The sequence below is a fragment of the Parasteatoda tepidariorum genome, chromosome 3 (assembly GCF_982258835.1).
Source record: "Parasteatoda tepidariorum strain Cologne lab strain chromosome 3, Ptep-v5.0, whole genome shotgun sequence".
In the NCBI taxonomy this organism is placed as follows: domain Eukaryota; kingdom Metazoa; phylum Arthropoda; class Arachnida; order Araneae; family Theridiidae; genus Parasteatoda; species Parasteatoda tepidariorum.
The window spans coordinates 37,981,748-38,005,054 of record NC_141757.1 but is presented as its reverse complement, the minus strand read 5'-3'; the positions used below and the strand labels follow the sequence as shown (position 1 = coordinate 38,005,054).

The window sequence follows — 23,307 nt, the reverse complement described above, 5'->3', positions numbered from 1 at the left end:
CCAAAGGAACTAGACTAATACAATTCCAACCTGGCGAGTAGCGACTTATAACAAGACACTTCGTTTGATGCTTTTACTTGTTGCTAGAAATCAGGTTCGCAGAAAATGCTGTTTACTAGTTAAATTTAGTAGGAATAACACGATCTGTGACGTAGGCTATAGTATACCCAACTGAGTTTAAATTAAATATTGTCATGTTTTTAGTGCATGAATCTGAATTGAACAACCTGATAATGCTCACTCTGGTTATTGTTATCTGGTTGCTCACTACGTGCTCTTGCGCGCCGAATCCTTTTAATTAAAAATGAAAACTGTTGCCAGCGCGAGAAAAGAAATATCATCGGTTTTATTGATACATACATACATACGTACGTATTAGCGTTTTATATAATATAGATGTCACTTATATTTTTATAATCATTTTTGGAGAACGGAATAATATCAGTACTTATTTCGAAGGCAGCAAAAATCGCCAAACTATTATTGACGCCAGTAATACTTAAATGTGGTATTAAATGCTACTGGAAATGGCGATATAAGTGCTATAGTAATGAGAACCTTCTGTACCAATATAGGTAACTAATCTAGGTACTGTGGTAATGGGTTTTTACCATCCTCCGAAATGGATATAAGTACCCTAATGTGATAGCACCATACTACACATTCATGACACCAAATACACAACTTCTATTTTTTATTATTTGTCTTACATTCTGGTGCGGTTTCAAACTATTAAATTTGAAATAATGTAAGCTATTAGTTCAACTCACCAAAAGACGAGATTAATTATGCATTTAGTATCATTTTTTACAATTTCTCATTGCCTAATTGATAACAAATTTATTTTATTAGTTCTTGTTGAGTTTCTATCATTTAAGTTTATAGAAACACGTTTTAAAAACGAAATTTATAAACATAAACATGTGGTTTCCTTTTAAAATCCGTAGTTTCATACACCAAATACTTTTTAAAATACTTAGTTTCATACACCTTTTAAAATAGTTCAGTGACGTTATCACAATACGGGAAATTAACTTTCCTTTTACGTGTGATAACCTTTAAAAGGGAACCAAAGATAAATAATTCATAAAAATGATAAAACGAATTTTTAATTAATTGGAGTTACAAGCTAACTAATCATTCAATGTTATAAAATATTTTATTCTATTTTATAACCGTCGTAGAACAGCTGAGCCCATTTTTTGAGTTTACAACTACTAATGTTCAACATCGTATTCTCGTAATTTTGAACCCAATCCAGAAGACAAGGGAACTCTTGCATAAAGTAGTGGAAAATTTGCATTCGTTGATGACTTTTTGAGTGAACTAACCAGCATCCGCGTTACATGGAGAGGAAAAACTACGAAAACTTCCCACGATTAAAACAATAGAAAGGGGACATTAACCCATGATCCGTCTATCACTGAGGATATTTTATGTCCGCACTGTGAACGGTGCGAGCCGGGAGCGGAATTTGTATCGACTAGCCATCGCCGGGATTCGAATCCGGTTAACCAAAACGAACGCTCTATTCCCAGAGCCACCACGGCTCTTATAAAACAATTTTCATTCTATTTAATAGCCTTCGTTGAAAAGCCGACCTAATTTTGGGTTTATGGGCTACCAATGTTCAACTCCGCAGCCTTGTAATTTTGAACCACTCCAGAAGGCAAGAGAACTCCTGGATCAAGTATTGGGAGAAATTCGCCTTCGTGGAGGACTTTTTGATGAAACTAACTCTCATTTACGTTACAAGGAGAGGAAAATCACGAAAACGTTCCACAGTTACCCTGTAGGCAAGAGGTTACAAAATATTTATCAAATCCTATAGAAAACGTTTTTTCTTTATAATGTAACAAGCAAACAGGTGGTCAGAGAGTGTTTTAAAGTTAGCAGTTAGACCCGTCGTGTCGTGGAACGCATTTACCCCAACATTAATGTAAATAACTTGGTGTGGATACGTTCAGAATTGCGGATTTGTATAAGGTACATAATTACATACATATAAAAATTTTGCTTTAGTTATGTAAATGTATGAAAATTTTTTAGAAAAAGCAAATTAGTCTTGATGCATGTTCAAAAAGTCATGAACGAAACCGTGTTGTTAGTATTTTAACAGAAAATAGATTAAAGGAAGTACTTCAAACTTATATTTCTACCACCAGAATAATTTTTCAGATATTTAAGTATTTTCTCTTCTTTTAATGAAATATTTCAGTAACAAAATGTGGTTTTACTAGTGAAGTTTGTCCAAACCATGGGACGGTTTATTCTTAAAATATTATTCTAGGTTAAGTTAAAGATCCAGTTGTTAAGCAATAAGTCAGAATTCAGCGTGTATGCTTCAAAATTAGTTGAAATGTAGCTGCTGGGCGAACCATTTCCGAAATGTGCGTAACGCAGATACATTGCAACGGCATTTACGTTATTTATGTCACAGTATGATAGGAACTCAAGATTAACTACGATGTTGCACGTGAGCGAACCGATCCACATGCGTGACTAACGAAGATGTGTTACAAAATGCTGTTCATTGGTCATAATCAGGCTAGTTATACTGTGATAATGGTCACATGATAATTTAGTGTGAGCACTTGCAGATCAATAAACTAAAAAACAAAATGTAGTTAAATTCGGTCATGTAAATACAAGCAATATGATGATGATGATGAAGTTCATGATATATGAGGGACATATTACACTGTAAGAAATCATGGACAAGTTTTAAACCACAATATCGTTCAAATTCGTTGTAATTAACCACGTAATTACAAGTCTTAAACTTGATTACACGATACTATGCTTTTAAATTGAACTAAAACATGGTTCAGTTTAGCATTTCGTTAAGGTTGCTGTAAGTTTTGTACGATATCACAGTTCAACGTACCGATTTACTGGATCAACGTTGAAGCGATTTTTCTGAACGTACACGTTGATAAGAATAGCTTCCAGGTAAAATTCAGATTCGATGAACATACACAGCATAGGTGTATGGTATATATCTAATATACATAATTCTCTTACGTGGCTCCCAAATTTTGGCTGTATTTCTTTTCCACCGGGGGCAACGTTTGCTTTGTTTTGTTTACGTTACTATTTCTCTTACACGGCGAATCGACCAATGATTGCCGCTAAAAATATCACATGCCAAATCTAGCTGTGGTGGCTCAGCATATAGCGCTTTTAAAAACGGAAACTGAAGTATCCAGAGAGCATCAGCTGCGGCAATCTCATACTATTAAGCTAGGCAGAAGTGAGTAGTCTTTGTCGATAGATCTCTATTTTAGTATTTTGTCGAAAGCGCTTTTTTTCACGAATTTATATATTACGAATTTATTTGACGATTTTTGATTTATATAACGAATTATACTATTGCACATTTCTAATAGGTTTAACGAATTACATGTCATTTATTTGAATTCAAATTTATTTCAATGACTTAGTATCTACTAAAAAGATGTAATTTTCTTTTTAAAAAAAAGTTTTTATATGGATTTGAATGATTATTTTGAATTCTTAGAATTTTGTGCATTTGCAATTTACCTAAGTTAGTAGCGAGCGAAGCGAGCTTGGTTTGCGAAGCAAACCATATACGATTGTGTAGCAATTTTCGGGGGTTGGCGAGCGTTAGCGAGCAGGGGGCGCAGCCCACTAGTATTAACAAATATATAATAATTTGACAATAATTGCTTAGGTAATAAAAAGTTAAAGTTAGGATTAAATTATGCAAATACTTGATTTTTTTTAAAGGTCGGCTGCCGCCACCGCTAAAATAACGGGAAAAAATTTCGACTAATTGGGTACTTGCACTTCGAGAAGAAGATCACAGATACCCACATTTGTGACCTATGGCGTCAGCTCCAGCTGATCGTTTATAAGCAAAATAACATGTTAAAGTTGGGCTAAGTGTCTCCACATGAGTTAGAATGTTAATTAACGTGAAGTTAAATAAATAGTGTGCCGTATCGAACATTGAATTTGATAAAGTACAATCCTTTCTCGTCTACGTCTTTTACTTAAATTAGATTTAATGTTTGTTTATGTATTTTATAGTAACCGTGATATATTTTTGTTTTGTGTACCTGGCAACTTCGATGCATAATAAGTTTGTTTATGTTCTACATGGTTTCCTGCCTGTCTTTGAAGAATTGAAATCTTCGTGAAAGAATATAGAATGGGTCATTTAAGAGAATTGATACTTGACGGCTTTAGCTTTCTCGAAATAGAATGGTAAGAACAGTAGCTAACGTAAGCAAATGCCACGTTTCAACAGTCAATCAGGATCGAGATACCCACGCTACGTCATTTGCAGGTATCCCATTAAGGTCTCACTAATATCCGACAAATAAAAAAAAAACGGATTGTTGTCGGGTTATCATAAGTAGAGAAAACAAATACAAAATAAATTAATTATGCGAAAAAATCTGGAAAAAAAATGATTTAGTATAAAACAAATTGACAAAAAATGAACGGTCGTCATAGTAAGGAAAATATTAAATTTCACGAGTTAATTAAGAATAATTAGTCAATATTTATTTTACTTATAAAAAACACTCTACATAAAAACGGGAATTTTTTTTAAATATGCATTTCCTCGTTTTTGCATTTTTTCTAAAATAAATTTAAATTCCTAAAAAAATAATATAAAAAAATAAATAAAAAAAGATGAGAGGGACAGAAAGCTAAAGTTACTAACCAACTTTTCAACGATACTAAAAAAGTCTTATATTAGGAAATGAGTGTGAAAAACCACAATGAAAAAGCTACTGAAGAGAAAAATCAGTGGTTATAGTTTTAGTTTCTTAAAAAAAAAATCCTTCTCAAACCAAAAAGAGAAATTATGTGGGTCAAAATGAACTAAGTTGCCAAACCGCACAATAAAAAATTAAGAAGAAAAAAAATCGTACAATGCATAAATTAAGTATAATTAAAGAAAATAAAAAAGCCACAGTTTAAGTGCCTTACATTTGAAGCAAAGCGATGATTTTAAACTTTATATATCATCTTGCCGTGAAGAATTATTTGGGCTTTAGAACGGATAAATAACTTATATTTTAATAGTTATTAAACTTTTTTATTGAACTCTTTGAAAAATCATCAATTTGGTGACATTTCTTCATCCAGATGAAAATTATCAAAATCACCGTCTTATTATCAGTTTTTGGAAATTTTTATAAGCCCAAGTAATGCAGCATTGGAGTTATTTTTAAAATATCAAAAAATTAGGTCACAAGTGCTTTTTATTTTTAAAAAACTGTGGCTTTTTAACATATTGACACTTATCGGTCCGTTAACCCTTCACAAAATATCTTTTCATAAAAACGGACCCTTCACAAAATAATTTATCTTTTAATCGGATCCTTCACAAATTTGTTTATCTTCATTATTGTTTTGTTAATCGAATAAATCCTCCCCAGGGGAAAAAAAAAAGAAAATACGGTTAGACACAAACTAATTTTTCCAAGTTTCCCTAAAATAGTATGTAGTATTCTAATTGATCAATTTATATTTATTCATAAAATTACTTAATAGAATATTATATAATCAAAAATTAATTTCTGGCAATTTTTTAAGTAAAATATTATAAATTTAAAAATTGTTTAAGTTTACTTAATGCTTAACAAATCAAAAGCGATACATTACTAAGTTGTGTTATTTAAAATATGTCAATTGAAATTATTAAAATTGTGAGTGATTTTGTTTCCATTATTCTTCCGAAATGAATATTCTGTGTTGAACAGTGTAGGCTAAATACCAAATATTTGTATGTTGCATCTCTAATTTAGTAGCAGCAATTGTTGAGCAGAATCTTGTATCTATTTACAATTTAAAAACTTCTTGAAAAGGTTTTTAGCAATTTTTCAAATAACAGGACCCTATTTGCACAAATTCACAAAAGCAGGACCCTGGTTGAAAGAATGTCACTTAACGCTTATTTTATATTCAGAAATTATGAGTAGTTCTTTCACAATTTTATAAAAACAGGACCTTTCACAAAATGTTTGGACAGACCCCTGCATATATAACAGCAACACTCGCCAAGTTGTTATGGATTGCAAGCAATTAGAGACGATATCAAAACGCGCCAAGATTGGAGTTTTTGGAAGTGAAAATATTTTATGATCGGGTTAAGGAAAGTGATTTTAGTGTAAACTTATTGCATTTTCGATGTTAGGAGCTTTCATATACCCCTTAAAATATATATGAAAGCTCCATTTAATAAACTTGGCAAAAAAAAAAAGCGTTCTATCACACAATTTTTAGGGTTGTTCAACATCAAATTCGTAGAGATATTGAGCCACAGTTTTTACGTTATACGTTAGACTAAGTTCTTTCTGTGATGACTCATAAATCTAACAATGCGAATGCGACCTAAAATTTAAGAAATCTTTATTAATAAAACAATTTAGGCTGGTAATGTGTTATTCCAGGAAGATTTCGTTTTGCAATTTAAAGACACCAAACTTTCTCCCAATTGAAAAACTTTTAAACGTAAAGATCAAGGAGTAATTAAAGTAAACTACTTTTTCTCAACTTTATGGTAGTTTATTACTTCTTACTAATATTATAATTAAACTCCTAAAAAAGCTTGATCGCTTTTTAAATATTCTTTTCCTTAGGAAATGTTATTCATTTCTCAGTGTTTAGTTTTAGAACAATTCTATAAAACGTTCAGTTTATCTTTCTTTCAAGTACCTTAGAAAATTATGAAGTATTCTTTGAACATTTGATTTCCAAAGCATCCCCGATACGTCTTAACATGCGTATTTACCCTTCTCTTTAGAACTCCTCTTTTCGGAAAAGAATTTATGAAAGTTGAAAAGGGGGCGTTGAAGGTAATAAAAAGAGTTCTCATTCAAATGAAGTTAGTATGTTTCTTAGAGAATGAACTTCTCTTCACATAAGGGTGAAACCGCAAGACACTGTTTAAAAATTTTTTCAACCCACAGAATAAATTCCTTTCCTTGAGTCCACGCGAGGGAGACAAAGTAGAAAGCGAACGACTTTCTTCCCCCTTTTATTTTTTTCTTTCTCCCCCCCCCCCAATTATTCCGACAAAGCTACAAAATCTTTTCGGATAATCGGTCGCCTCTTCGGTATCTAATTAAACGCAGGTATCCGGATTTCTAAAAAAAAAAAGGTACTTCAAAAAAAAAAAAAGTAAAATAAATTAAAAGCTGATCCTTTTCTTAAATGAAACTAAGTAAAGAACTGTATCGATTGCAACTAGGGATCTTCCCCACTTCTTTTTTTCTTTCTTTTCTTTAGCACTTTTTTCCTCTTATTTTTCTCTCTGCGCTTCTGCCGCCCTGCTTTTGCCTTGCCCGAGATTCTCGCTAGCCTAGGAAAGAAAAAAGAAAAAAAAGGACTTTTTTTCGTCCTTTTTCTCTTTTTGGACGGCCGAACTGAAGGAAGGAAACGACGGAAAAAAGTTTTCCTCGCACTCTGTCCACCCCTCCCGCCCACGCACACCTCCCCCACCTTCGACCACCCCCGTCAGAAGGAGGGAAGGGTAAGAGCGATCGATCGACGTTCGTTTTGGATGAGATCACCGGCGACGTCGGCCGCCCTCGTTTGTTTTGTTGTGCGAATTCTAGGATTTTAGGCAGACACAAACATTTTCGACCTAAAAATTGCGAATCTTCTAAGGAGGAAATTCTCAGAAGCCTTCATCAACGCTGTTAAATTGTATATAAAGTATCATGTACCGTTAAACTTTTCAATACATTAGATATTACTTTTTAATACACTGTAGTATTTTTAAACCTAAGTTATATATTTCCATATCGGTTTGAAGATGATTAGTTACATTTTAAAAACATTTTACTTTAAAGGACACACATAGAACGGCTGTACTGCGCTAATTCAAACAATATAACGGAGGAACGAGAATAAAGAGTGCTAGTAACTATGTCTGACCAAAAAAATAATGAAGAATAGAAAGAAACAAACACAAAAAAGGAAGTATAGTTAGTGTACCCAGGCATTGTTATCATTGATGAAGATTTCATCATCATTAACCCTTTCGCGCCGACTGTCACAAATACGTGCCAGCATAAAACCGTATCAATTAGGGTAAAAAGATAAAACTGGTAATCAAAGTATATCTTCAGCAGTTTATTTGTGGGCGGAGTTATAATTGTTTGATTAATTTAATTCACCATTACTTTGTTCAAATTAAAACTATTTAGTTATACTTTGAATTAACATTGATTATATATATGATTAAAGAAACAATAATTAAAGTAAAAGCAAAGTAAGTCTGTCAAATTAGCAACGACTACATTTAAGTTACCGTTTTTTATTAATTTGCAACTTGATTCTGATTTTGTACGAATGCTTTTCTGAATCACCCGTCCCCAAGGGGTTAATCTAGGTATCGCTATCTTTGCCCAGAAGAAACTAAGCTTTTAAAGGAAAAGCTCACGCACTTCGGGAAGAAATGAATTTGGCTAAAATGACGCAGTCAGAAATAAATTGTTAGCAGAGCCTCTAAACACTCTACAATATTCTTCTTCTTCATATGAACAACAGCCCAAGGCTGCCTCAGTAAGATTTCTCTAGTGGACTTTATCAGACTCCATGGTATACCAACGATTGACCTTTAATATCTTAAGGTTTGCCTCTACACAGTCTATCCATCTTGCGAGGCGAGGTGTTTCTCCTTTTTCTGGTACATTGTAAAATTGCAGAAGTGACCTTTTTTAACAGGATTAGAATTATTAAACCTAAAAATATGCTCAAGCCATCAGATTCGATAACTATAATACCATAGAGATTAAAAAAAATTCATTTAAATAATGAGAGCCGGGATGATTCAGGGCATAGAGCACTTGTTTCTGAAAGAAGCAACCCACGTAAAAATTTTCAGCCTTAGCTTGTCGAGTGCTCACTCGTATGTTGGCGCTAAGTGTTCCCAGTGGTAGAAATCATGGTCGTAACCCCTTTGTCATCGGACTATCCGTATTATGTTTTCATTGTTTTCAGAAAAATAAAGAAAAAAAATCAGTCGAAGATGGAAAAAAGTTCATAATATTCAATTTCCTCTCTTCTTTTGGTTCATTATATCCACACAAAAATAATATTATATGTGTATAGCATGGCACGGGAGCGAACATTTCGTTCACTTAATCCGGGAGTTCGCTATAACGGGGTTTGACTATATAAGAGAAACTAGTAGCTTGTTACAATTCTATATATTTAAGTATTAAAAATTATCTTAAATTGTGAGATGATTGCTTTCAAAACTAGCTCAGTCAGTCTTAGCTTACAACTAGCTCATCACCGTTTCTTTTAAAGTGCTGAAATTTTTTTTTTAATTGTTGAAAAACATTAAACATTTTTTTTAACTAAACATATTTTTGTTTGGCTATTTACATATTTTAAAACAAAGAAAACTGGAACAAAAATTAGCTTAATTAATGGACTTTAAAATAAATAAATAAATACATAAAGTGTTTACTAAATCATTGATTATTATCAATTATTAATGATTACTAAGTAAACAGAAATTTAAAATTAATGATTAGCGAATTAAAATCTTGTATCTACTGTAGACTACACAAAATATCATTATTTTTGTGATACATTCAAACAATCTTCATCAAATTAAATAAACATAATTTAAACTGTTAAATACTTTAAATGTTTTGTATTAAATTCAATAATGATACAAGGGAACTTGTTTTCCCAACTAAACAAACCAATTGCGGGGAAAACAGTTTTTACTGTTTCCCATCTCGCCGTTTGCAGTTTCTTCCTTGTGCTTGATCAGCAGCCATTTTGGTTTCCATGGAAACCACACTTCATGACTGGAAATTTGAATTCTTATGGAAGTTTTATTCCTCTAATGATATTTTTATTGGAGGGTTTCTAGTGACGTCAGACTATGACGTCGTTTTTAAAATACGAATATAAACAAAAGCACATGGTTGAAAGTTTTGTTTTTAAATTAAAATCTTTGTGTAGATTTGTTCAGTTTTAAATGCACATTTTAAATTTTTTCTTCTTCACAGTATTCATCATAAATGCAATGCAATGTAGTAGTTATCACAAACGTACATTTAGAATGAATTTTAATAAATCAATCAATCGATTTCGAAATCAATGGATGGTTGTAGCTCCCAAGAAATCCGTAATAAAATCAAAAAGTAGCAAAAATGAGCTGCTCATTTACAATTGAACATATTAAATTTCGTTAAAAATAATGAACGATATTTGAATATTTAAATTTTTAACAAACTTCTATATTTGACGAAAGCAAATGAATAAAAACATTAAAACAGAATGTCTACTAATTTGCCGCATTTGTTTCTTATATGACATCATGCTTTGGATACTATGGTTTTGCTACGTGTTTCCTCTCTAAATTTTGATTTCTATTGTGATAAAACTGTTACAAAAATGTTTCTAATAACATCATCACAAAGCATAAACAACTAAACAGATATAAAAATAATAATTCTTGAAAATAATATGCATAACCATTGAAATTCATTTTTAAGCTGTTGAGAAAATGTTGCATTCTCATAGCTTCATTATTAAACATTCATTAAATGATAATAAAAAAGAACGAAAAATAATAATTGTTAAAGTTAATATGTATAATAATCGAAATTCGTATTGATGCTGTTTCAAAAATGCTGCATTCTCGTAGTTTCATTGTTAAACATTGAAAAAATAATAATAAAAAAGAAAGAAAAATAATAATTGTTAAATTTAATATATATAATAATCAAAGTCGTATTAATGCTGTTGCATCCTCGTAGTTTCATTATTAAACATTGAACAAATAATAATGAAAAAGAGAGTAAAATGATAATTGTTGAAGTTAAGACAATAAGAATAATAATTGAATTCTGTTAGCTTTTGCAGCTTCATAACACTATGCTAAATAAATAAAATAACAGAAGGAAACATGATAATTGTTAAAGTTAGACTACAAATATTATTTGATTGGCAATTATTTAAGTCCTAGTAAAAAAATCTATTTAAATTCTAGTACATATATTGCGTTTGGTACAATTTAATTGTGATAAATATTATACATACGACAAACAAGTAAAAAATAAATTTATTCCATTTTTCATTAATTTTAAATTTTAAACATATATTACGTCGAAAACATTTAACGTCGAATTCGAAAGCATTTTTAAATTCTAGTACATATATTACGTTAGTTACATACAAATTGTGATAAATATTATAAATATGTAATAAATTGATTCCATTTTTCATTAATTTCAAATTCTAAAACATATATTACATCGAAAACATTTAACGTCGAATTCGAAAACAATTAAATTCTAGTTCATATATTACGTTAGTTACACATAAATTGTGATAAATATTATAAATACGTAATAAATACATTAATTCCATTTTTTATTAGTTTTAAATTCTAAAACATATATTTCGTCGAAAACATTTAACGTCGAATTCGGAAACATTTTTAAATTCTAGTACATATATTACGTTAGTTACATATAAATTGTGATAAATATTATAAATACGTAATAAATAAATTGATTCCATTTTTAATTAATTTTAAATTATAAAACATATATTACGTCGAAAACATTTAACGTCGAATTCAGAAACAATTAAATTCTAGCACTTATATCACGTTAGCTACATTTTAATTGTGATAAATATTATAAATACGTAATAAATGAATTAATTCTACTTTTAAGAAATTTCCTTTGCAATATTTTTATTGTAATTTATGAAAAAAGTATTATAAATGAAACAAAAAAGATTCTAAAAGGTAAACTATTTTAGTCAGACTCATTCATACTTTATTTTTTTAAACAAAAATTTATAAAAATAAAAGTTTTATTCAAAATAATTTGATTCAATCACTAAAACAGATATCGTGTTGGTATTACGTTTTTATAAAAAATTTTACTATGTAAAGAAAAAAAAAACATTACTGAATGTCGCCTGTATAAGAAAATTTCTTCATCAATATTTATATTCATAAAACGTTTTATTATCAGGTGCCTCGTTTTATTATTAAACCTCGTTTTGCAGCGGAAACTTTTTCCAATCCAAGCTTAATATGAACCCTTTAAAAGGCTAAATATTTTAAAAAATAGGATTAAAAGATTTTTTAAACTTGTACTCCAAGCGAAAGATCAAACATTAATGAGATTGATAATGATAAAACTAACGTGACTATGATTATCCAAAATAATAATTCTATTTAAATATGAAGAATATTTTTTATAAAAATTAAAACTTTGAAGTCCATTTTTTTTATACCTCGTAATAGCTGAAAATGTTTTACACCAACTCCGATATAAAATCCAGAATAAGCCACAACTCTCAAAATATAAGGGAAGCGTTTCGAAAATTAGTAATTTTGAAATTTCAGAATAACCTTCTTATTGGTTCCGTCTCTGATTAAGTTATGATAAAAAAAATTAAAGTGATAGAAAAATAACTTAAAACTAAGAACTCTTAAATGTTTACCTTAAAAAAAGAAAAAATACTATCATAGCTTACTTTTTAAGGTAAAAACTTAAAAGTTTCCAAACCACATTCTTAGATAAATGCTAAAAAATTAATAAACAACTAGGAGGCTTCGCCCCCTGCTCGCTGGCGCTCGCCAACCCCGAAACTGCTTTCGCAGTTCATTTCGCATTGCTTCGCAATCCGATGCTCGCTTTGCTCGCTCATTGGATACGTTCTTAACGTCTAGCTTTTGTATACTTTTTTGAACACTGAAGTTCCGAAAACTTTTCACTGTAGAAAATTCTAAACCTGTGCATTTCAATATTAATTTAAAATTGAAAACAGTTCGCATATTTTTCTTAATCACACTATTCTAAATTTTAGTTGTTGAGAAAAGTAACTGTTGCAAGTTTTGTTTTAAAGTCTTTCCCACCAAAGGGCTAAAACCATGTGTTGTAAAACAATATGAAATAGTACTGAACGCCGGATGTAAAGCGTCGGCTTCGATGAAGATAATTTTGTGAGAATTTTTTTGATAATTTGGTGAGAATTCACCCGATTAGAAATATGATGCACACTACGTGCTCTTGCACGCCGAATCCTATCAATTAAAAATGAAAACTGTTGCCAACGCGAGAAAAGAAATATCATCGGTTTTATTGATACATACGTATTAGATTTTATGTAATATAGATACTAAAAACGATCTTGGTATTTGAATAAATAAAGCATCATTGTATTAGTCTAATTTCGTTCAAGAAAAGTATCGTGCAAATTCTTCGAATCAGATCGCTTGACAGAATCCTGTTTTTCATTTCCCAGCTAAAATCCTCACAGAAATCGTCTGAACTTAATTTTATCCTAGAAGAAATCGATTAAGACGAACTTAATCAGAGACGGAACCAATAAGAATATCCTTCTTATTGGTTCCGTCTCTGATTAAGTTATGATAAAAAAAAATCAAACCGATATAAAAAGAACTTAAAACTAAGAACTCTTAAATGTTTACCTTAAAAAAATAAAATATTACTATAGCTTACTTTTTTAAGGTAAAAACTTAAAAGTTCAAAGTTTCAAAACTACATTCTTAGATAAATTTTAAAAAATTTATAAACAATACTAAAAACGATCTTGGTATTTAAATAAATAAAGCATCATTGAATTAGTCTAATTTTGTTCCAGAAAAGTACCGTGCAAATTCTTTGAATCAGATCGCGTGACAGAATCCTGTTTTTCATTTCCCAGCTAAAATAATCACAGAAATCGTCTGAACTTAATTTTATCCTAGAAGAAATCGATTAAGACGAACGGCGACATGTAATTGTTTTCTTGTATGCGCATCGCTTTGTTCTGGATTCAGCAGACGATTTTCTGGAAGACAATTTTAAGAATTTTTTTTTCCTCCTACAGATTTGTGACAATTTTGAGAAGAACGATTCGTAATTAAAAGCGGAAGTTTTAATTTATTTTCTTTCTGTCAAGTTTGAGAATAGTTAATTATTTAGGCTTTTTATTTTTAGCTGATTATTTTTAAATCCGTTATAAAATAAAATAAAATGCTCTTAGAGTTCAACCAAAAGATATTTTAAAATTGAAGTGAAGCAATCTATTTCAAATAATACCATTTTTCACTTAAAAGCCTAACATTTTTTTCAAAGGAATACAAGTCTAAAAATACAAAAAAAAAAAAAATAATAATTTGATATGTTGCATTACTCAAAGACCGATGCGAATTTATTTATTCGAAGCACTGAATTTCGCTTTTAGAAATTAAATTCGCTAAAAAGAACATTTGAAACTTGTAACTAAATTTTATAGACTTATAATAAAAACTGAGAGATTTTTCAATATGATATTAATAATTAAGAAATAGTTAAAAGAATTTTTAGTAAGCAGCAAATTTTGCTCACATAATCCAATGAGCAAACAACTAATATGAAATGATTTCAATTAAATGAATTTTTCCAGTCAAAGCTTATATGACTTTATAACGTGTTTAAAAAATGCGTTGCTTATTATCAATTAAATTTTAAAGATCAAAGTGAGATGTTTTAACTTAATCATTAAAAAGTCATAATTAAAAATCGAAATAATTCGCTCTTTTCAAACATAAAATAGTTAAGTAATTAAGTACATAAATGAAAAGAAGGTGAACTTAAATATTTAAAATGTTATTAAGTCAAACATTTACCATATTTTATATTATTTAAATATTTATGCAACCCTGTTAATAAGAAAAATATTTTTAAGAATAAAATTAAAATATAGACATTTTATAATTTTCAAATTACTGATACAATATTATTATTATTATTAAAAAAAAAAGGGATTTAGTCAAATGATTTTATAAATCAAGGAATTTTGAATTCATTTCCTAATTACCAATTTTAAAATTTTGTTTTAAATAAAATGCGATTAAAAAAAATGCAATGTAATACTTTTCAAACTCAATATCTTATATATTACACACAATTCCAAAGCTAATAATGGCATATTTCATACGAAAAATACTTTTTGTCAATAACTTAATATTTTTTAAATAAATTATACTTTTATTTTATTTTAATTATAACTTTTTTTTACTCAACAGCTTATGACTAAATGAAAAAAAAAAAAAAAAAAGATAAAGAGGACCGCTAAAATAAATCAGATTTCTGAATAGAAACACAGAATAACCTTTAACCCCCTTTGTGTATGTTTTACGGCAAAGTAATCATAAAGGCAGGGAAACTTTTTTACAGAGGAAGTAAGGGAGCTTTTCCAAGACTCGGATTTCTTTCAAGAAAGTATGAATGAGAAAAATTCCTTTTTGTATTTAACTACTTTATATTGAATCAAAGATTAATTACTTTGATCCAAGCGATACAATAATCAATATTGGATGATTTTACTTTATTTCATAACCGTCGTTGAGCAGCTGATCCAATTTTGAGTTTAAGATTACTCATATTCAACTCCACAGCCTTGCAATTTTGAGCCCAATCCAGAAGACAAGGGAACTCCTGGATCAAGTATTGGGAGAAATTTGCCTTCGAGGAGGACTTTTTGATGAAACTAACCCGTATTCGCATTACATGAAGAGGAAAACTTCGAAAACCATCCACGGTTAGCAGGATGGCAAGGGGAACCATGATCCGCCATCGAGGATATTTTTACGTCAGCATTATAGTAACTGCGAGCCGTATCGCCTTGCTGAATTCGTATCGACCAGCCATCGCTGGGATTCGAACCCGGTTTCCCTCTTTGGAAGGTGAACGCTCCACCCCCTGAGTGATTAATAACTTTGTTGTGTACCATAACATGAGGTATTGTAAAGTTCGATTTTTTTTCTCAAGTTATCGAACATAATAAGGTTTTGGACCACTTAATGAATATCTAAGTGGATCTAATGAACCACTAAATATTCATTGTTGGTGTGAACCCTATACTTAGCTATAATATTTTATATTGGCATTATAATTAATTATAGTGCCAATATAAAATACATTAGTCATACAACAAAACAAAATGTGTTATTAAAAATTATCACACTATAATGCAAAAATGAGTGAAATACTACTTGCTAATCCTATCGATAATTTTTTAAAAAGTCTTTAATCTTTTATAATAACATTGGAAAGGAGAATATTGAGCGTATTAATTTTGTTTCGAGCCACTTGGAAAAAAAAAGGTCGACTACAAGTTCGGATGACTAAAAAAAAAGTAATAAATAAATAAATAAAATAAATAAAATAAAATCACTGTGGTATATGCTTATGCTAGATCTGTCTGAATCATGATTACTCATTGGAACAAGTTGGTGACAATCGATCATGTATTTAAAATAGTTTCTTTAAATAATTTTTTTTAAAAACAAAAATTTTTCAATGGTGGATATGTAGATAGACGACTGATTGATTAGTGACTAACATTTCGGGTCACTAACATCCTTGTCATTTTTTAAAATATATATATAAAAAATATAATAAAATAAAAAATTAATAAAAGCATATTTTACATTTTAATTTTTGTAAATTCATACATGTTAGAAAACGCACAGATTATTAACAAAATAAATTTTTTTACATTTTTATATAATTAAAAAACAGATTTTATTTTTATATGGTTTAAAAAAAACGCTTTTATTCTTAAATTTAATAAAACAGTGTCAAAAACGTACTTGGTTATTGAAAGCACCGTTGTTACTAATATATAATCGATTAAGTAGCTGAAAACTTAATGTTGAGATCAACTTTAATAATTGCATGCATAATTTTTTTAAACTTATTTTTAAAAAGATTTTTACATGGGACTATTTTGAGTCAATAAAAATGAATGCAAAAATATTTTGAATTCAGAAATTATTTTGAAAGAAGAATATCAAAACGTAAAATAGAATAAAAATATTTTTGTTTATAATGCAATAAAATAATATTGTTTATAACATAAATAATTAAATGAGCTGATGATATAATTTTTAAATTTCGACTTTTCGTCTTTATTCGCGAAAGTGCTTAATATGAGTCTCATCAATTTCTGGCAAATTTATTCAATGAAGATGTGCTTTTGTTTTCAATAAATAAATAAATAAAATACAAATCACAACTTATTTAATATCCGTCGTTGAACAGTCAACCTAATTTTGAGTTTACGACCACCAATGCTCAACTCCGTAGCCTTGTAATTTGGAATCCAATCCAGAAGACAAGGGAACTCTTGAATCAAGTATCGGGAGAAATTTGCCTACTTGGAGAACTTTTTAGATGGATATAACTCGCATTTGCATTACATAAAGAAGAAAACCTTCCACGGTTAGCCTGATGGCAAGGAGACTCTACTCTATGATCCACCTACCATTGAGGATATTTTACGCCAGCACTGTAGTTGGTGCAAGCCGGGTGCAGAATTTGTATCGGCCAGCCATCACTGGGATGCGAACCTCTGTCACCTCACGTGGAGGCGAGCGCTCTATCCCCTTAGCCACCACGGCTCTATTGACTTATTGATCAGTACCAACAGATAAACTATTTGAATCACGAAGATTATACTTTTGTACCTGAACATTTTTTTATCATATAAATAGTTATTCGCATTTATTCATTTTTTTTCTTCTCCTTACTACTAGTTTCTAGGTGCTTAGATAATAATTCTCATGCTGTTAATATGATTCCTTTTGCTAACTGAGATTTACTAACTTTTATAAACCAAAAATATTTTCAATTTATTTCACTGTTACGTTATAAATTTTAGTAGTACTTAGAATATATATTTTTTCCAAATAATTTCCATGCAATTTCTTACGACTAAGTTTTCAAATAGAAACGAATAATAATGTGTTGAAAAATACACACTAGCGAAAATTAATTTTCATTGTTACGTAATAAATTTAGTATTAAACAGAGTATTTTCCAATAACTTTTTTTGACTAAAAAAGCTTTCCCATAGAAAAGAATGATAATATATTAAAAAATACACGCTCTCAAAAATTTACTTTAACATCAAAATTACTTTTATAACACTGAAACCATAAGTATCTCTAATTTATTACACTGTTACGTTATACATTTTAGTAAAATTTAAAGCGTTTTTTAATTATTTCTTTATAACTTCTTACGACTATGCTTTCAAATAGAAACGGACCATAACGAGTTGAAAATCAAACATACTCAAAAATTTACTTTCACTGTTATAACTTTAGCAGAGTGTTTCCTATCAATTTTTTTTCCCGACTAACAAATCTTTCAAATAGAAAAGAAAGACAATGTTTTGAAAAGAAAAAAATAATAATAAATAAAACACGCTCTCAAAAATTTACTTTAACTTCAAAATTACTTTTATTACCCTGAAACCATAAGTATCTCTAATTTATTACACTGTTACGTTATACATTTTAGTAGTACTTAAAGCGTTTTTTAATTATTTCCTTACAATTTCTTTCGACTATGTTTTCAAATGGAAACGGACCATAACAAATTGAAAATCAAACATACTCAAAAATTTACTTCCACTGCTATAACTTTAGCAGAGTGTTTCCTATCAAATTTTTTTTCCAACTAACAAATCTTTCAAATAGAAAAGAAAGACAATGTTTTGGAAAATAAATAAATAAAACACGCTCTCAGAAATTTACTTTAACTTGGAAATAATAAACTAAACCTTGTCTTATTGATTTGTTTAAAATTACTTGTGAGTATTAGTTTTATATCTAGTCTTACAGAGAAGTAATCCCTTTGTCGGAAAGGGACATTGAAACAAAGGTCCAGATATTCCCAAAGATATTGATGTAGGGAGCTTCCATCCACTCTTTCTAATCTCCAGTTTCAGTCACGGGGCGGTCCTATGTTCAATCCAAGAGATCTTTGACCAGGGGCGCAAAGGCGGATAGATGAATGACTATTTCCCCCTTTCGAGCAGAGGCGCTTGTGCTGGTTGCATGCCACAGAGCGCGCAATCCCCCCCACACTGACAGTTCAGTCCAGTGATTTCCGCCCCTCCCCCAAAGTCTTCAAGATGAGAGACACGTAGGAAGGGGTCGCCTGAGGAAAAGAGGGGAGGGAGATTTGCTTCCAAAAGTGTCCCTCCAACGTTCTGACGACTTTCCCGGGAGATTCACCTGACCACTCCCTCTTACCAGGAAAACGATCGGGAGCAATCACAAATTCCGGATTCTACAAAATTGTAAACGAAGGCGATTAAAATCACTGTTCTTAACAAGGATAGAGACATGTCAGTTACAACAATCGACAGATAGTACGAAACTAATATAGTTTTTTTCGAACGGCTTTGAGGAAATAGTCTGAAAATTAAAATTCGAAGCTTATCAATGAATGAAATCTAATTCCAATTCTTAATAATAAAACGGGATATGATTCTTTTCAATAAAAAACACATGAATTGTCTAGTATCTAGGGAATGTTGAAAACTAAGTTTTTAAACAAAATTCTAAGCGTTATAAGAATTTTCCATTACTTGGATCTGTTAACGGAAAGTTTTGTCAAGTACATAATCTAGAAAACGAGGTTCCAGACTAAAAACGACACAAACTTCTACCTCTAAAGTGTTTTCATAACTTCAAAATTAAGTACTGAATTTAGTACACAACCGTTTAATTAGAAAACAACAATCTGTTTAGGCAAAGAGTTAAAGAGGTAGTAGACTGTGATCTTGCTACTGTGTTCAGATCAAATATTTCTGTTATAATATATTATAGATTACCTAAAAATGACGTAAATTATGAAAATTTCTAATAATTTTACGTATGTAATATCATTATGACGTCTGGTCAGAGTACTGATCAGTTAGAGTTGAAATTTCAAATGTAGAGTTTTAGAATCTCAAGCTCATAACACGTCATTTAATACAGAGGTTGGTTGGTAAACAACTTCTCCAATATATAAATATATATACATGAGATATATATATATGAGATATCTCATATACATATATATACATTTTTAATTAAGCCTACATTTGTAAGGTATGGGGATATAGTGCTAAGCTGACCTTTTATAAAGGTGATGTTTTTACATCTAATTATTTCTTAGTATGGTTTCTAGGTATTTACTTTTCAAGTTTCTAAAATTTCTATTAAATAGCTTTTTGTCTATATTAAAGTAGCGGTGTTGCTCACTATTTAAATGAAAACTCATTAAAAAAGTGCTGTTCTGAAAAAATTTGAAAAGGTGGTTTATTATTCCAAATTCTTCATTTATAAATTTTCTTTTACTGTACAATTCCGAACATTTCAGGTAGGTGTAAAATTGACAGGAAATTCTAGTCTAGATTTCAGACAATTACTGAAAAAAAAATCGTGAAAAGTGCTCATTAAATGTTCTTGTTAAAAAGTTAAATAAATTAAATGTTGTCTTTAAAAATCATCACACAGATTGTTTTGCTTAACCAAATGGTAAAAGCAATACAAAAAGAAGGTGAGCAAGAATATTTAAAATAAAGATTTAAGGAGAATCTTAAAAAACCTTTTCGGATTTTTGTGTAAATGAAAAGTAATGTACTAAATTTGACTAAAATACTGAAATAAATAATGAAAATAATAAATAACACAAGAAAATTGAAAAAAAAAAAAAAAAAAAAAGAAACATTGCTACAGTATTTTAAGAATATTCTTAATTTTAAATACATGCTAAAATTTTAAATCATAGAAGAGAAGAAAAGAAATGAATGTATATTTTTTATGTTAAAATGGATAATCATAAATTAGAGATAACAGGAAACCTTATTCAATAAGGTTTCCTGCTATCCTGCATCGGTTTAAATAATGTAGGTATCGGTAGGTTTAAATAATGTTCCTGGTATCGGTTTAAATAATGTATAATGTTGACCTTTGCGGTCAACATTATGCATTATTTTATATTTAAAAAAATGCATCGTTATAAAAAAATCAGATCTCTAAACATTAAACAGTTCTCGTTTAGTACACGAATAGTATCTTTAAAAAAGCCTACTAGCTTTAGTGTAACACGTTAAGTTTTTCAAAGACATGCGGAAACACCAGTAAATATAATTACCATTCAACATTTTAAACCATACCATTAAACCATTACCGGACAACAAAATTTTAAATTAAACATTTCATAATAATAAAAATCCTTGGCAAAGCATATTATCCTTCAATAATTACGGAGCTAATAATAATAATCCTAATACAGAAAACAAACAAATTTTACATAAATTTGGAAGACTGAATTTAAAAAAAGCCGGCTTCATGACAAATGATAGAAAATAGTGTTTACAAGAGATACATTTATTCAATGTAATCAAATAAAATAGCTATCGAGCAAAAAATAAATCTCAATATTCTATCACGCAATCTTAGAAACAGAGCTGTAGAAAAACGAATAATGAGATTTTTGTTTTCCCCCCTTCGCGATCCGGAACGAATCCCAAAAACCATCCACATGTATCATTCTTGTTTCTGACCCGGTTATTTGCCTTCGACGGGTACAAGAAATCAACCAGAGAAAGGGAAAATGCTTTTCCAAATAATAAATTACCCTTAAAGAACACGCGTGAAAGGGATTTTTTCCTCTTTTTTCTTTTCACTTTTTTTTCAGCTTCTATGAAAAAAAGCAACAAAAAAAAAAAATCGATAATATTTTCAATTTAGAAAATAGTAAATGAAAAATTAGATAGTACACGACTGGTTTAAGTTAAAAGTGTCCTAAAAGGTTATAAGAGAGCGTATTTAAATATAATGGACGAAAAAAAAAAAAAACTTAATCGAGTTTTTTTTCTATTTAGTTCAAATATTTATTTTATCCCCAAAATTTATTTCTCCATTAGTCAATTAAATAATTTTAATAAATCAATTCTATAAATATTAACACTTTATTAAAAAAAAAAACTATTTTAATTGCAAGAGAATAATCATTTATAAATCAGTAATTTTTTTTTTTGACAACTTATTGTTGTTGTTAAAAATATTTTAAAAATTAATAACTTTTAGAATAACTGAACTTTTTTTTCATTATGATTTTAAAGAAGAAAAATAATTTAAACAGTCTACTTAAAAAAAAAAAGATGTATATTTTATACTTAATATTCATGAACCATAAAACAAGCCTAACAGAAATCTTTAAAAAAAAAAATACTTAAGAATAAAAAATAAAATTTTTCTTATACTCCCACTCGAAATTAAAAATTTTGTTTCAAAATTTATTTTCCACTATAAATAGTTGAATGAGATTACAAGTCCCGAAATTTTATGAAGATAAATAAATCTTCTCCAAAAATGAATTATCGCACTGCTCTTAAATGATAGAATGCTTAGCTACCAGTATCTTCGATTGCGCAAAATGTCAGCGGTATGTCTTCTTTTAGAAAACCAACAAGATTTAAGAAAACACTTATCGCCTGAACAAAATATGCGCCAACCTCAATACACATTTCCCGCCAAATGTTATGATAAGAGAACTCACCCTTCTCCTTATGATGCATCTCCTATGCAAAGATAAAAAGGCAGATATGTAAGCCGTCGCATATGATCAAGGTTACAGCTGAACGCAGACGCTCATATGGTAAACAGTGGCAGCGGTTCCTTGAATTCATTTTTCGCCGATGGATGGCGCTAGCAATTGTTTGCCTCAGTGTTGCCAAACGAAGATTGTCTCTATCAAAATTCTCGTTGGTTTCGGATTCGAAGAGCTGCTTTATTTTAGTTTTTAAAGAGTACGGGAGCTATTAAAAACATTGATAAGAGAACTCAAAACCTATAAAAACTAGTCACTTGCCAGCTAAAGACATTTCCAAGCTGAGGATTTCTTTATTTTCACAAAAAAAAGTTTCCAATATTATTGGTGGGGGAAAGAAAAAAGTCAAAATTTTTAGGAGGCAAATTCAAAATGCAGTTTAAGAAGTGGGTTTTCGTGCATTTCTGTAGAAGGGAAACAAATTAATAACAATTAAGGTTTAGAAGTATTAAATAAATAAAAGTATACAATTAAAAAATTGGTAGGTTGAATATTTTGATTTTATGAATAATTATCTTTTTTTAAATATTAAAATAAACTATAACCAGATTTTTTTTCCTTTTATTTATATATAAATTAAGTAATAAATCTGATAAATATTTGATAAGGAATAGCTATTGATTTACAAAATGAAGCTTTAGATATTTGTACTGATTTAGTCCAGTTTCCCAAATAGTAAAGAAATATTAATAGACTAAACTAAATAGGCAAATTTTAAAAATTGAATTGCTTAGAAATCACAATTTTTTGGGAATATTTATTATATTTCCAAATATTTAAGACGAGAACAGTTATAAACTTTATTCCTTACTTATTTTAAGCATTTGTAAATTTTAAGTAATCCAAAATAAAGGTTCAAAAAGATAAATTAAAAATTATAACAAAA

General features: G+C 29.5%; 1 protein-coding gene across 1 annotated transcript in view; it reads right to left on the bottom strand.

Moving 5' to 3' along the window:
- Nucleotides 1-22,498, bottom strand: part of LOC107438301 (uncharacterized) — a 94,340-nt gene extending 71,842 nt beyond the window's left edge. Inside the window, exon 1 of the mRNA XM_021146079.4 lies at nucleotides 22,371-22,498. The gene's annotated coding sequence lies outside the window, so the exon portion shown is untranslated. The remainder of the gene's footprint in view (nucleotides 1-22,370) is intronic.
- Between the last annotated feature and the right edge of the window lie 809 nt (nucleotides 22,499-23,307).